This window comes from Athene noctua, chromosome 11 (assembly GCF_965140245.1).
Source record: "Athene noctua chromosome 11, bAthNoc1.hap1.1, whole genome shotgun sequence".
NCBI lineage: Eukaryota > Metazoa > Chordata > Aves > Strigiformes > Strigidae > Athene > Athene noctua.
Window position 1 is genome coordinate 9,818,379 of NC_134047.1, and position 14,244 is coordinate 9,832,622.

Below are 14,244 nucleotides of genomic sequence, written 5' to 3' on the forward strand. Positions count from 1 at the left end.
GATAGTTCCATTGTAAACTGCCCAACATTCCTGAGTTAGTGTTATAATGGATGATCTGAGTCATCTTAAACTAGGGGTAGGGTTCTATTTGGTAAATTGCCTAACTGAATTCCCTGACACCCCAGGGTGGCACCTGAACTAACTCTGTAAGATAGGTTTGAGTATTTCCATGATATATTTCAGTCTGCAGTTCAGAGATATCCTATCCTTTTGATGCCACTCTGATTTTATTAAACTACATGCCTTGTAACTGAGCAAAATAGGATAATAAAACATACAGAAAATATTCTAATTAATTTATGTATGCTTATGGTAAGGTTTTTCTAAGATTTTTTTTGTTGAATTCTTACCCCAAATGACTTCTTGAACTCTGTCTTCAGTCAGTAGAATTGCTTTTTGTAAACTAATGCGCCATTTTGGAAGTTCTCTAGTCAGCCACCTAACATTGAAGTACAATATACTGATTATGCAAGATCCCAGCTGCTAACAGATGTGCAATAGTTATGGCTAAATGAAAGTCTGTCTTGGAAATCTGTCTTTGTGATATGAAAGAGAAAGTATGCATGATGTTTCTCTCTCTTAGAATAATAATCCTACTGTGCTGAAAACTGTACCCGTCAAATTAATAGAAACTACTTAAAGAGTGGAGTAAATTCACACAGTAATAATTATATATTTAGAAAAAGTCAACTCAACTTTTGTCACAAATCTATTGGAATCTTTCAAGAAGTCACTGAGCAGGTGAATGAGAAAAAAACAGTTGATAAGTCTACTTTTATTTGTAAATGCCAATTAAAAAAAATCACATGTGTCAAAGACTCCCATAGAAGTTAAGCTCTCAGAGGTTAAGAAAGAAGATCTTCACTTGGGTGAATAAGTGGTTAAAGGGTAGAGGAAGAATCAACAATGAGTTTTCCGTGGGTTTTGTAGCTGTAAGAGTATGTAGCTCAGTGCAGTCTAGCACCTGATTATTCAATTTTTTGAGTAGGTTTCACAAACTTGTGAAAGACAAGGCCTGAGATACTGGTTTCTCAGACTAGGGGGAATTACACTAGAATTTGGAAAAGAAGTACTATTCAGACTTCCAATCCTTCAATCCACAGAGGAAAATAGGCTCAAGCTGTTGCAGTAGTAGTAATTAAAGTATAAGAAAAGAGCACTTCAGTTAATCCTATTTTTTTTCTTCATTTGTAATGTTTCATGTTTATCAAACACATTAGGCAGGCCATTGTAATAAGAGATTCAAAAATTCAGCAACAGAAAAGCGACTAAGAGTCAAATTTTAGCCTTTCTATAACTGTGATTTAAGAACATACATAAACATTAATGTTATTTGTAGCTGTGGATTGAATCAGTGTACTAGACCACTTTTCCCCAGAAACTGAATGAAGAATCACAAGCATAGGAGAATGTATCTTCTTTATTTGTACTACTATTGTAAGAGTCTCAATGAATAGTAAGTATATAGTATAATATCAAAAGAATACAAATTAATAATACCTTTATTAAACAATATTTGAGATCAAAACAAAGCTATAAAATTTTTAAGACCTAGATTCCATTAAAAATAGCTGATACAAGTTTCTATTACTCTTTCCCAAATAAAAATGATAGTGTTTACACGTTGATTTGGAGTACCACTTCCACAATAGGAGAAATTTTGACTAATTAAATTCTTAAATTTACTTCAAGGATTCAAAAGAGACTCTAGTTTTATTTTAATATTCAGTTGCCTTAGGGCTTCAGAAAATGTATGAAAATGGAAGAGATAATCCACGGAGATAGGGAAACTGATAAACAGCCAACACCAGAACTAACACAAGTGGGTACAAATAAACAGTATGAGCAGTAACTGGCAAGCCAGCTTATGCTGGTGCCATACAACGAGGCTACAGAAGCATGACATAAATGAAATTTTTAAAAAATCCAAAAAGCTGGCTGGCTAACCAGTGCATGTTCTCTCTCCTGTGTTTTTCAGCGTCTTTTCACAGTTCATTTACTCATTAATATAAAAATAATGGGATATAGAAGATGGTGCATGATTAAAGTATTATTGGCATTAATTTAGTGATAGTCTTTACTGAATGGCCTACTGAGGCTTTTGCTGTTTCAAGAGCCTGTTTAGGTAGCAAAACCATCCTGATTTAAATTTTTATTCTTTCCTGGATACTGTGGGTTATACCTGTAATTGTGTGAATTGATCTAGTTCTCCTGATTTTTTTTAAAGAATTTACTCTCCTTGGTGTGAACACAGCACATCTTTGGGAGAGGAATCTAGCTAGCTGTAAGCCTGCCAGAGCTAAATCAATAGTCCCCCATGTATTTTGACATATCCTCTTCTGAAGTGTAGTATGTGACATACCAATAGTAACAGTGATGGATTACTTTCCAAAGCATTTTACCAATTTTCATCTTCCATTTTTGAGCTTTGTGATCACATTTTCTAACATTAAAAACGAGGTAGTTTTTGCAGGTCATCAGTTTATTTTTTATGCGATTCTATTAATTCATACTTAATATTCAGACTTCAAGTATTGGTCTTGCTTGTGTTCTCTGAAAGCGACATTGAAATTAATCTGATCTTAAAAGAAAAAAAGCATTTCTCCAACATTTGCTTAAGCAGCCTTAAGTGCATTACTAAGCCAAATGGTTAAGATTAAGGCACTTCTACTGTACAAGAATTTACGAGACAATCCATGCAGTACTAATTTACAGCCAAAATACTACTTTACCTTTATTGAATGTTTTACAGAAAAAAGAAATCCTTCAAGTGTACGAAATGTTACAAAAGGTGTTATCACTGACAAGCAGGCCAAGAGAAACACCTGGAGTGTGTGTTGCTAGATACTTGTGTTCTTTCCAGTACCGCAGGCAGAGTTAGGTTATCCCTGGCAGCTGGGCAATATAGCATTTGGTATTCAACCATTACCATCCTAAAGCTAGATGTGTGCTCATTAAAAATGATTCAGACCCATTACTTTGCAGCCATTCTTTTCAGACTCCAGCCAGCTGTTCAGCGTTGGTAGCGTGTCTGTATGTGGGAGAGGTGAAGTCGAGTGGGGAAAGAGGGAGTTACGTGATTTCCCTTTAACGTGGGCATTGTAAGCAGAGCTTGGTTCTGCATACTGATTTCAGCAGGCAGCCAGTGTCAACACTGACATTTTCAATCTCTTTCTTTTATGTCGCATTAGTGGAAAGTGACCTGTTGTGTTTGTGGAAGCTCTGGAATCCCGCAGGAGAAGGATCACTCAGCACCGTGGCAGGCTGCCAAGTACAACTTGTACTGAAACACAGTGGTGTTGAGAAGTTGCATTATCAACTGAAACGCACTGTCGGCTTAGCAGGAGGTAGGTTAGACTGTTGATTAGCTGAGTTGTTATGACCAGCTTACCCTCCAGGGTACACTGCACCTCTGCTGCCTGGCTCTTCCCTTTTTTTTCTCCTTTCTCCTGACGTGATGTCTCCTACTCGTCTTGGAGGGAGGTGGCCATGACAGAATCCAAAATTACACCCCGTTCTAGCACTGTACTGTGCTCAGCATCTGTTGTGTACATTGGGAGTGGAGGGCCTTCATTTACGAGGAATAGTTTCTTAAACTGCTCAATTGTTCAGTCATATGTTTTGTTCCAGTGATAACAAATGCTAAAAAGTGTAAAAGATACTAACTCAAGTTTTATTTCTGATATCCTGTTTCTTTGGCCTGTTTTATGAAGTCAGAAGTTTTGGTATCTTTTCATATTCTAATAAGAATACGATAACAAATCCATCTAATCAACTGAGAATAATAGTTTAGCCAGTAGAAAAGGGAAGTAGCTTAAATAAGTGCCTTGCAGATGGAAAAGACATACTGTGTGCTAAAAATACAAATGTGTTTGTATTGTTCCAAGAATTCCTGATTAACAAGAACAAACTGAGAGCAGACTAGGTTTACGTCAGGAGGTCTTAACTGAAGTACTAGTAGGAAAGGAGGTACTTCAACCCACCAAAAAAAAGTGCTTACTGCAGAAAGATGATATAAAACAAATTGTCAGGCAGATCAGAGTCATCTCAACTTTGTCCAAAGCTCCTAACATCTAAAACTTCTCATGGGCTTACTTTTAGCTTCAGTCCTCAAATCTATGACCATACTTTTTAGAAAAAAACTAGATTGTATATGCAGAATGTGGACTTTTATCACAGGACAGGCAGTGAGACTCTTGCACCCAGTACTTCCTGCTGCATAGGAACCACAGAAGATGGCGGCAGCATGGAAAAGCGTAAACCCTCTCTATATGACTGCACGGGGAGTGGGAGCTATATAGAGCTTGGCAGGCTTCACTGACAGGAGGCTGGAGCTTACCCTGCCAGAGGACAGCAGCAAAGAGTTGAGTGTATGTTGATAAGAGTGTCTACGTGTAAAATAAATTAGTAAATACACTAGAATAAATTGGGCAAGGTAAGCAGATGACTAAAAAGTCTGCAGTTGAACAAATCTATATTAAAAGTCAATATAAAAGTACTGAACATGTGGAGTAGACTTTCAGAGGAAATAGAATGAGTATTTGTGTAATATGCAAATAGATGTGATTTATATACATTTATGCATAATACAAGCTTCAGGGCTCAGACAGAAGAAGGGCCTAATCTGAAAAGAATGAGGCAGGTTGGTATGCCATTTTAAGGAAGAACTGTTGGCCTCAGAATTGTTCGAAACGATTTTTACATATTTTGGTTGAATGTCTGACTTAAAGCTTATGGAAATTCACCTGAGTTTTTTTCACTAAGCTATGCATCATATAGTACTGTTTGTTCACATTAGTGGCAAATACTAGATCATGAGCTGTTAAGTTTCAGTTTAAAAAAAACCTTTGCATTGTTCAATTTTTTAATATTTTCCTAAATGAGGCAGTAAAAATTTTTAAAATAAGCTGGTAAGCTTTAAGCAATGTTAGCATGTTTTTCATACTGCAATTATGTCATTATGTTCTTATATGGATATGGTACATTCTCTACTGGAGATATCTTTTTGAGGATGAACATGTCTTGTTAATATGAGGAATATCGTCAATGATAGAATATCAAAATAATAATTTTAAATATCATAATAATTGTTGCATCCTGATCTGAGTCCTAAATATTTACTCATATCTGCACATTACTTTATCAAGGCAGGTAATTTGCAGTGTTGGAAACTTCAAAAAATACTAATGAAAGATGATAATAGACGTTTTTAAAAAGAACTAAGCAGCAGAGCAACTGCAGCTGTCAAAGGCTGCATGATTACAAAATTTGTTGTTTAAATTCAAGGACATCAGATTCAATAAGGAAACAAACATACAGAACATTGAAATAGTAAAAATATTACACTTTATTATTTTTGACCTATTGTGGAGTTTTTAACTGGCCACATAAAGTCTGCAGAACCTGCAGCACCAAAGGACTGTTTTGTAAGGCATATTGTAAATGGGTTGAACTTTGATTTTTTCACGTGACCCGTGGCTAGATATTACTTGTTAAAATCTCAAGCAAAGACATTATATTCATCTGAGATTGTAAGGGTATATTTCTTTTGTAGCTTTAAAATGTTGGTGTAATGTGCCCTGCTGAAAATTGAAAGCAGTGAACACAGCTTTTGCAAGTGCCTTGTTCCACACTTATCAGAAATCTTACAACAACGCCGTGATTTTGTATGTGTAAACACAATGGAAAATGCGATATTAATAAAGAACCATTTCAATGTAAAATGTTAAAGAATACATTATAAAATACAGTGTGAACTAAATGAGAATATGAATTATATATCAGAACTAATTTTTATTTTCAAAATAGTGATTAAAATCAAACAATATAGTACAAAACTAAATCTAGCAATCATGAATCCATTGTGTTTGCAAAAATTGTGAGGTAACTCTGACAAAGTTGTAAAATGGAATGTACAGAAAACCTTGAATTCTTTAGTTTCATTTGGCAGTTTCATGGATTCAGTTCATTAATTGCAGTCTTCTTAAATCATTGGAATGAAAATTTCTCTCAGTGTTCCATTGAAAATTTCTCTCAGTGTTCCATGAAGTGTAATACACCCCACTTTGGAGTGTTGGAGGAATGTCTGTATAGCTCAGACACAGGTACCCAGGATTGTGTGCACAGAATCAGGCCAGCCGAGGGGTTTCTGGAAAATGAAGTTTGAGCAAAAGGAACACTTCATCAGGTCTGATTCTGCAGCCACACCCCACATGGAACTTTCCTTGAAATCACGCACATTTTTATGAGATTTCTTGCCCTACTTCTGGAGACTCCAGAGACCTAGAGAAGCATCCGAACTTGCATGTGTTTCAATGAACTGAACTGTTTAATTTCTTAAGGACTAGAGGAACAGGTTATTTCTGAATTATGAGAAGCTTAGGTCTAAATTCAAATGCTTATATCACATTGAGTTATACCGTGTGTGGATAAAGAAATGCCTGTGATAGTGTCCTTAAAGCCAAATTCCCTCATGATTTTAGTCTTAAATTTTGATTGCTCTTGAGGAGTCATAGAGACACACTGTTGATAAACTAAGGGAAGCCTCCAGAAACACCCAGATTTAGAGAGGCCTCCACTATGTCCTTGCAGACTTCTGTGGTGATGATCAGCGATGGCTCTGCTGGCTGTGTCACATGTTCCACAGAGCAGCCTGCATTAGTGCACCATCTTGCCAAAATCCCTTGCACTGTACTGTGTACAGTCTGGCAGATTCTGAGGTGACGTTTGGAAACAATGTTCATATAATCCAAGAGTCTAGCCAAAGCCCATAGAAATCATTATATTCTGGGTTAAGCTTGAAACCATTTTGTGTTTTAGTTTCCAAACCTGTAAAATGGAAAAAATACCACCTTTCTTCCAGATTTCCTTCTATCCTTTTTAGATTATATGTTTTCTTGGGCAGGTATATTTGTCAAATATTATCTAGAATATTAACTGAATAGTACCTGTGAAGATTTGAATTCCAGTCTCAATTAGGTCCAGATTCTATGGTAATAGAAACTGTAAATTGTAATGTATTTACAAGCTTTGTGTCTCTGTTCAGTCAAATACCAAGTTTCAACTCAAATAGTGGTCATAACTGTACTATGTGATTACTACACACACTGTGATGTGCTTATCAACAATCTTCATTGCAGTTATGTGTACTTGTTTTATTTTTTCTAGCTGTCTCTTTGATTTTTCTCCAAGCTTGCAGTTCTGTGACCATTTCTGGTTTTATACCCAAGAGCAAAAGCTAAACAGGAGGAATATGATTAAGGATTTAGCATAAACCTTTTAGATACTGTGTCATTAAAAGCAAAAAGCACTTCCCGTGAATTTGAACATTTATGCTATTAAAATGGATAAAAGTACAATAGAATTCACAGATTTACTTAACATTTTTTAAAGAAAAGATTTCCAGTTCTCTGTGGAGATAATGCCATGGGAACTAAAAAAGAGGCATTTTGTCTTGTTAATCACAGATATTACTATACAAATTCTTGTATCTAATCTACTTGGTACAAAACTGAATTATAATGAGTAAATGCTAAAAGCTTTGTTTAAATAGCAATAGGGTCATCTTGCAAACTGATATCCTCCTACCTCACAGATAAAGAAGGCAGAAATTGAAGTGTAGAAGCACAGCTCATCACAAAAAAAGATAAATTTTTGAAATGAATTAAATGTATGAAATCCCATCAGCATCAAGTTTCTCCAGCTTCCTGCCATTGATACTGTGATCTATCATGGCATTACTCCAGTTTCACTGGAAATCACCTCTGATGAGATCTTGACCTATTAACTGTGCTATGCTGGCTTTATGCTGATAATCGTTAACTGAATCCAAATCTTTCCACTTTGCCAATATACTGATGTTTAATTCGTTACAGCCACACTGATACAGTGGAGGTAGCAGTCTTGTATATGTACAGCTTCATAGCTAGACTTCTTTATGTTGTAAATCAGTAATTAAACTTAAGTGAATTTCTGAACGATCAACCCTTGAAAATTCAGCCTCTAACTACCTATAGTTGCTCTTAATTCAAAATGTTGGCATGTAAATTTAGACATCTGGCTGGTGGGGAGTGTGAAGCTCAAGGGCAATCTTGGCTGCAGTGACCATGAAATGATGGAGTTCAAGATCCTTAGAGCAGCGAGGAGGGTGCACAGCAAGCTCACTGCCCTGGACTTCAGGAGAGCAGACTTTGGCCTCTTCAGGGATCTGCTTGGCAGAGGACCACGGGATAAAGACCTGGAGGGACGAGGGCCCTAAGAAAGCTGGCTAACATTCAAGGATCACCTCTGCCAAGCTCAGAAGCGATGAGCCTAACAAAGAGGAAGTCAGGTAAGAACACCAGGAGACCTGCATGGATGAACAAGGAGAAGCACAAACACAAAAAGGAAGTTTACAGAAGGTGGAAGCAAGAACAGGTAGAGAAACTGTGCAAGCAGCCAGGGTTCAGGTTAGGAAGGCCAAAGCCCTAATTGAATTCTATCTGGTCAGGGACATCAAAGGCAACAAGAAAAGCTTCTATAGGTACATCGGTGATAACAGGAAGACTAGGGAAAATGTGGGCCCTCTCCAAAAGAAATGGAAGACCTGGTTACCTGGGACACAGAGAAGGCTGAAGTACTCAGTGACTTTTCTGCCTCAGACTTCACCAGCAAGGACTCCAGTCACACCACCCAAGTTGCAGAAGGCAAAGGCAGGGACTGGGAGAAGGAAGAACTGCCCACTGTAGGAGAAGATCCGTTTTGAGACCATCTAAGGAGCCTGAAGGTGAACAAGTCCATGGGACCTGATGAGAGGCATCCGCGGGTCCTGAGGGAACTGGCAGATGCAATGGCTAAGCCACTATCCATTGTAATTGAGAAGTTGCGGCAGTCCAGTGAGTTCCCGCGGACTGGAAAAGGGGAAACATAACCCTCATTTTTAAAAAGGAAAAAAGAAGACCCAGGGAACTACAGGCCAGTCAGTCTCACCTCTGTGCCTGGCAAGGTCATGGAGCGGATCCTCCTGGAAACCATGCTAGGGCACATGGAAAACAAGGAGATGATTGGTGGCAGCCAGCGTGGCTTCACGAAGGTCAAGTCCTGCCTGATGAAATTGGTGGCCTTTTGTGATGGGGTTACAGTGTTGGTGGATAAGCGAAGAGCAACTGATGTCATTTACCTGGACCTCTGCAAAGCATTTGACACTGTCCCACATGACATCCTTGTCTCTGAATTGGAGAGATTTGAGAGATGGACGACTCGGTGGATAAAGAATTGGCTGGATGGTCACACTCAGAGACTTGCAGTCAATGGCTTGATGTCCCAGTGGAGAGCAGTGACAAGTGCCGTTCCTCAGGGATTGGTGTTGGGACCGGCACTGTTTAACTTCTTTCTTGGCAACACGGACAGTGGGGTCAAGGCACCCTCAGCAGGTTCACTGATGACTCCAAGCTGTGTGGTGCGGTCACACGCTGGAGGGAAGGGATGTGCCATCCAGAGGGACCTGGACAGGCTGGAGAGGTGGGACTGTGCAAACCTTATGGAGTTCAACAAGGCCAAGGGCAAGGTCCTGCCCATGGGCCGGGGCAGTCCCAAGCACAAATCCAGGCTGGGCGAGGAGTGGATTGAGAGCAGCACTGAGGAGAAGGACTTGGGGGTATTGGTGGATGGAAACCTGACGGTGAGCCAGCAATGTGCGCTCACAGCCCAGAAAGCCAACCGTGTCCTGGGCTGCATCCAGAGCAGTGTGGCCAGCAGGGCGAGGGAGGGGATTCTCCCCCTCTGCTCTGCTCTCGTGAGACCCCACCTGCAGTGCTGTGTCCAGCTCTGGGGCCCCCAACATCAGAAGGACATGGACCTGCTCGAGCATGTCCAGAGGAGGCCACGAACATGATAAGGGGCTGGAGCACCTCCCCTGTGAGGACAGGCTGAAAGAGTTGGGGGTGTTAAGGCTCCGGGGAGAGCTTAGAGCGGCCTCCCAGTGCTTAAAGGGGCTACAGGAAAGGTGGGGAGGGACTCTTGATCAGGAAATGTAGAAATGTGACAAGGGGTAATGGTTTTACACTGACAGAGGGTAGATTTAGAGTAGATGGAAGGAAGAAATTCTTCCCTGTGAGGGTGGTGAGGCCCTGGCACAGGCTGCCCAGAGAAGCTGTGGCTGCCCCCTCCCTGGCAGGGTTCAAGGCCAGGTTGGACGGGGCTTGGAGCAACCTGGGCTAGTGGAAGGTGTCCCTGCCCGTGGCAGGGGGGTGGAACTGGATGATCTTTATGTCCCTTCCAACCCAAACCATTCTATTATGCTATGATCTCCCTCACTGTTTTTTTCTATAAAATATATTGCCATAAATCACCTCAACAGTCTGTTAAATAGAGGACTATAATATTAATCTTTTTTTTCAGCCTAAGTATAATTAGGGAAGCTTAACTAACACTCAGCAGTATTCTTTGTATGACAATTTTTTACTAGAGGTAAAAGCCCAAAGAAGGGTTTAAGGATGAAACTCTGTGTGATTAAAAAAGCACCTTCATGTGGAAAGGACTGTAAATATAGTGAGGGCATAAATGAATTTACTCTCATTCCAGGAGCTTAGCTGCAAGGGGCCTCGAGCATACCACATGCTTTTTCACTTTTAGAGGCCCTCTACGTAATACAAATTAAAACCAGGGCATGCCTTTTCTTAGAACCTCTGCCAGGCAGTTTATTTTCATAGCTGTCAACTTTAAAATCATGCTTTCCTCTTTCTGATGTTTTGATGGAGGTGGAAGAAAAGAGTGTGCCAGTGAACCCTGTTTACGTGAATGAAAAGTGTTAGTCATTTGGGCCATTTCTTTCTGTCCTGCAGGTTCCTGGCTGACCCTTTTACGTGGAGGTGGGGGTGGGTAACATCAGTCTAGACAGAAGAGGCCAACAACTAGTTGTCCACTCAGGTTTCAGATTATAAGTGAATAGTATTCAATTTCTCACAGATGTTTGGCAGCCACCGTGCTTTCACTCTAATCACAAGCAGGATTTCTTCTGCCTGAAGAATGCAATGACCAGTAGACATACGTAGACTCATAGAATAATGATTCCATCTGCTGTGGTTTAGATTTATCAACTACAAAACAGTAAGTTTTTAAAAGTGAGATCACTGGGATTATAGTCTTACTAAATATTTTGAATTATTCACACCTGGCAGATCTTTTAAAGTTTGGGGAATTGAATGTTTGTTTCCTGTAGAATATTTGTCAGCAAATTTGGTCCAGAGATTAATTTAGTCCTTTAAAGTCAGATTGTATCTGTAAAGGCTCGTCAAGGATTAGCAAAAACAAAGTTAAAAACTATGTATGTCCACCCTAAAAATAAAAGAATGTTTTAGTTTTCCCTATGCTGCCTAATTTAAAAAATGGTAATCTGAAAACTGAGGCATTAAATACAGTACTCATAATTTCTCTTTGGACACTCAGTTTCACAGTTGCCAATTACCATCTCAAATTACCAAAAATGGAACAAGTTTAAAAGCACATCTCTTTTTTAACCCTGTATTAAAGAAGAATCTAACAGCTAGATGTTTAAAGGCTTTGATCTAGTCTGAACACAGGCAAAAGTCCAGGTTGCCTCTATCTTCTGCCACATTATAAACCATAAATAAATACACTTAATGTTAACTGAAATGAAAAAAAGGAAAGATAATACAGGTTGAACATTTTTGACTGTCAGAATATCGTAGAATTTGCTCAGTAGGGTGGTCAACATAAAATGATGCACAAATGATGACAGCAAAAGCAGTCCAGTGGCAGACTGAGTAGTATATGAAGAAAATATTACAGATTAAGCCTAGGATAAAGAAGTTTTAATCTCAGTGTGACTAAAAGGTGATATTCTTCTGTTTGCTGAGTGTCCCCATGGCTCCTTACAGTTGTGTATTTAGTTTATACTTCAAAATGTACCATGAGAAAATTATGAGAAGCATATTAGTTCCTGTGAAGTTACCCCAAATGTGAAAGTACCCAACCGTCAAAACGCCACTGTGGCCCTTAACAGGAATTCTGTTCTAAGAGGTGTATTGGGCAATACAAACAGAAACGTTGCACTTCTTAAAAAAGGAAGCATAAAATGTAGGCTGAGTAGCAGGCTGTGACAGAGAAACCTATTAGATTGTGAAATAGTGTCCCAGAATAAGCGCTGGAAACAAAAAATCTTGAAACATTTAGGAACTGATCAATAAAGTCTTCTGGAAGTACAAGAAAGGGGACCATCATGCCTGAGCAGAGCGAACTATTGCTCCTTTCTTAAATTATCAGGGAGTATTGTTTATTACTTTGCATGGGAGATATCGCAGTATGTATAATTGAAGTTTCTAGATACTATCACAGTGCAAATAACATTAAAGTAATACTGTCTCACTAACACTTGGAAATGAAAACTAGTGTAAGATATTCAAAGAAACTTAAAAACCTGCTTTTCACAGTCAGGGTACATACAGGGTAAGAGCAGGTCAATAAGGCATAAAACCAGGTAAATGTCTTAGCCTAACTTCTCTCTGTCCATCATTGTTTGAAAATGTTGCATTGTAACAGAAGAGAAGAGATATGTATTTAAAGAAGGAGAGTGATTGTGTTACTTTGAATTACTTTTTTAAATTTGAGAGGATATTCTGAAAGGACAGAAATACTTGAGGAGGATGTGGGTGAGTGGATGCAAAGGACTCATTGGAATTGGAAGAATACTTTAAAAAAAAAATCCCAGCACTTACAAAATTAATTTTCTGTACTTTCATACTGTAATTACCTATCTGTGATTTGTCAACAAATGAACAAAAACCTGTCTGCTGACCTGAGTTTCTAGGACCACCACTCAAAATACACATTTGGAATGGCAAATCTTAAAGAATTATTCAAACAACAGACAAAGAAATCTATAACTTTTCTTGAATAATTTTCAATTATTTAAGGCAAGGAAAATCACAGCCTCTGTGATTTTCAAGCTGCCTACAGACAAATCATTAAATAAGCAATTTCTGATGTGTATGGTTTTTCCATTTTCCAACTTTCATGTTTATGAGTCTGGGAATGCCATACATTCCTAGCCAACATGTGGCTGCAAAGGCCACATGTCCAGTTGATTTGGAGCTGTGTTGGTCTTCTGTAGCTTTCAGCTCTGAGCAGGACTTCCAGAAATGAGGAGAATGGTCCTAGTATACAGAGTTAAGTTTTGGAAAATAATTTAAATTATCCAGAAGTTTCTAGCAAAGAGAGGCAAATGATACAAGGGCATCTAGGAGTCCATTTACAATTTTAGATGGTATTTGAGATAAGGCATATCATAAGTTAGATTTAAAAATAACAGGAAGAATGAGGATGTGTTTTGAGGAAAGAAAACCCCAGGTTCAGAGAATCTAGTGAACTTGCTTTTGAGCAAAGTTTCTTAGTTACAGGATTTTTATGAGGGGCCTGATCCCATTCCCATACAGTACAGTGCAATGTTAAAATGCTGACTAACTTCATAAAGCAGAGGCAATCTTAACAGTTTTGATTTAATGTTTGATTAAGTGAATATGGCAGAATATATACATTAAGGAGTGGTATAAAGTTAACTTTTTAAATTTGTGTTTTTGAAAGTATATGTATTTGCATTTATCCAGCTGCAATCTGCATTACCCTTCTGCCACTGAATTCGCACAGCTGTGACTCATGAAGACTGTCTCTGATGTCTAACAGCAGTGTCTTTCAAAAAACACAGGTGTTCACTGATGGATAAGCAAGTATTATGTGGAGTTGGAGGGTGCAGAGAATGCTCCATCGTCTTTCTCAGAAGTGCTGACTGTTGAGATTGTGCTTACTTTTAGAACTGATGCCAAATAACATCCTGTGAAGTGACACCTTTGTAACACAGAGGAGCAAAACAACCAAAAAAATGCCTCCTAATGCTGTTAGATCAAGAGTCAGTTTCAAACATACAGTGATGTTCATTCATCTTCTATAACTTATATATTTACTGTATGTTACATTTAAGTTACCAAGTGTAAAAACAAGGGTAAAGAACTTCCTAGGTTTTACTGTAAAGTCTAAACAAGAAACATACAGCTTCAGGCATGGAAGTTTGATTCCTAAAGGATGTCTTTCCAGTTCTATTAGAAAATTACAAGCTATCTGTAAATATCAGATCATAATAATAAACATACACAGAAATCTATAGTTCTATAAACTTCTAAAATTTCCAAAGAAAGGCTCTGATTCTCTAGAAAATTATATAGGGGTTTTTTTGACAAGTTAACATTCCCATAG

The 14,244-nt window shown here is 38.5% G+C and overlaps 1 long non-coding RNA gene across 1 annotated transcript in view; it reads left to right on the plus strand.

Moving 5' to 3' along the window:
- The window catches only part of LOC141964597 (uncharacterized), a 56,532-nt gene that overhangs the window by 14,827 nt on the left and 27,461 nt on the right, over positions 1-14,244 (plus strand). The window contains exon 2 of the long non-coding RNA XR_012634356.1: positions 3,192-3,347. This is a non-coding gene — a long non-coding RNA (uncharacterized LOC141964597). The remainder of the gene's footprint in view (positions 1-3,191; positions 3,348-14,244) is intronic.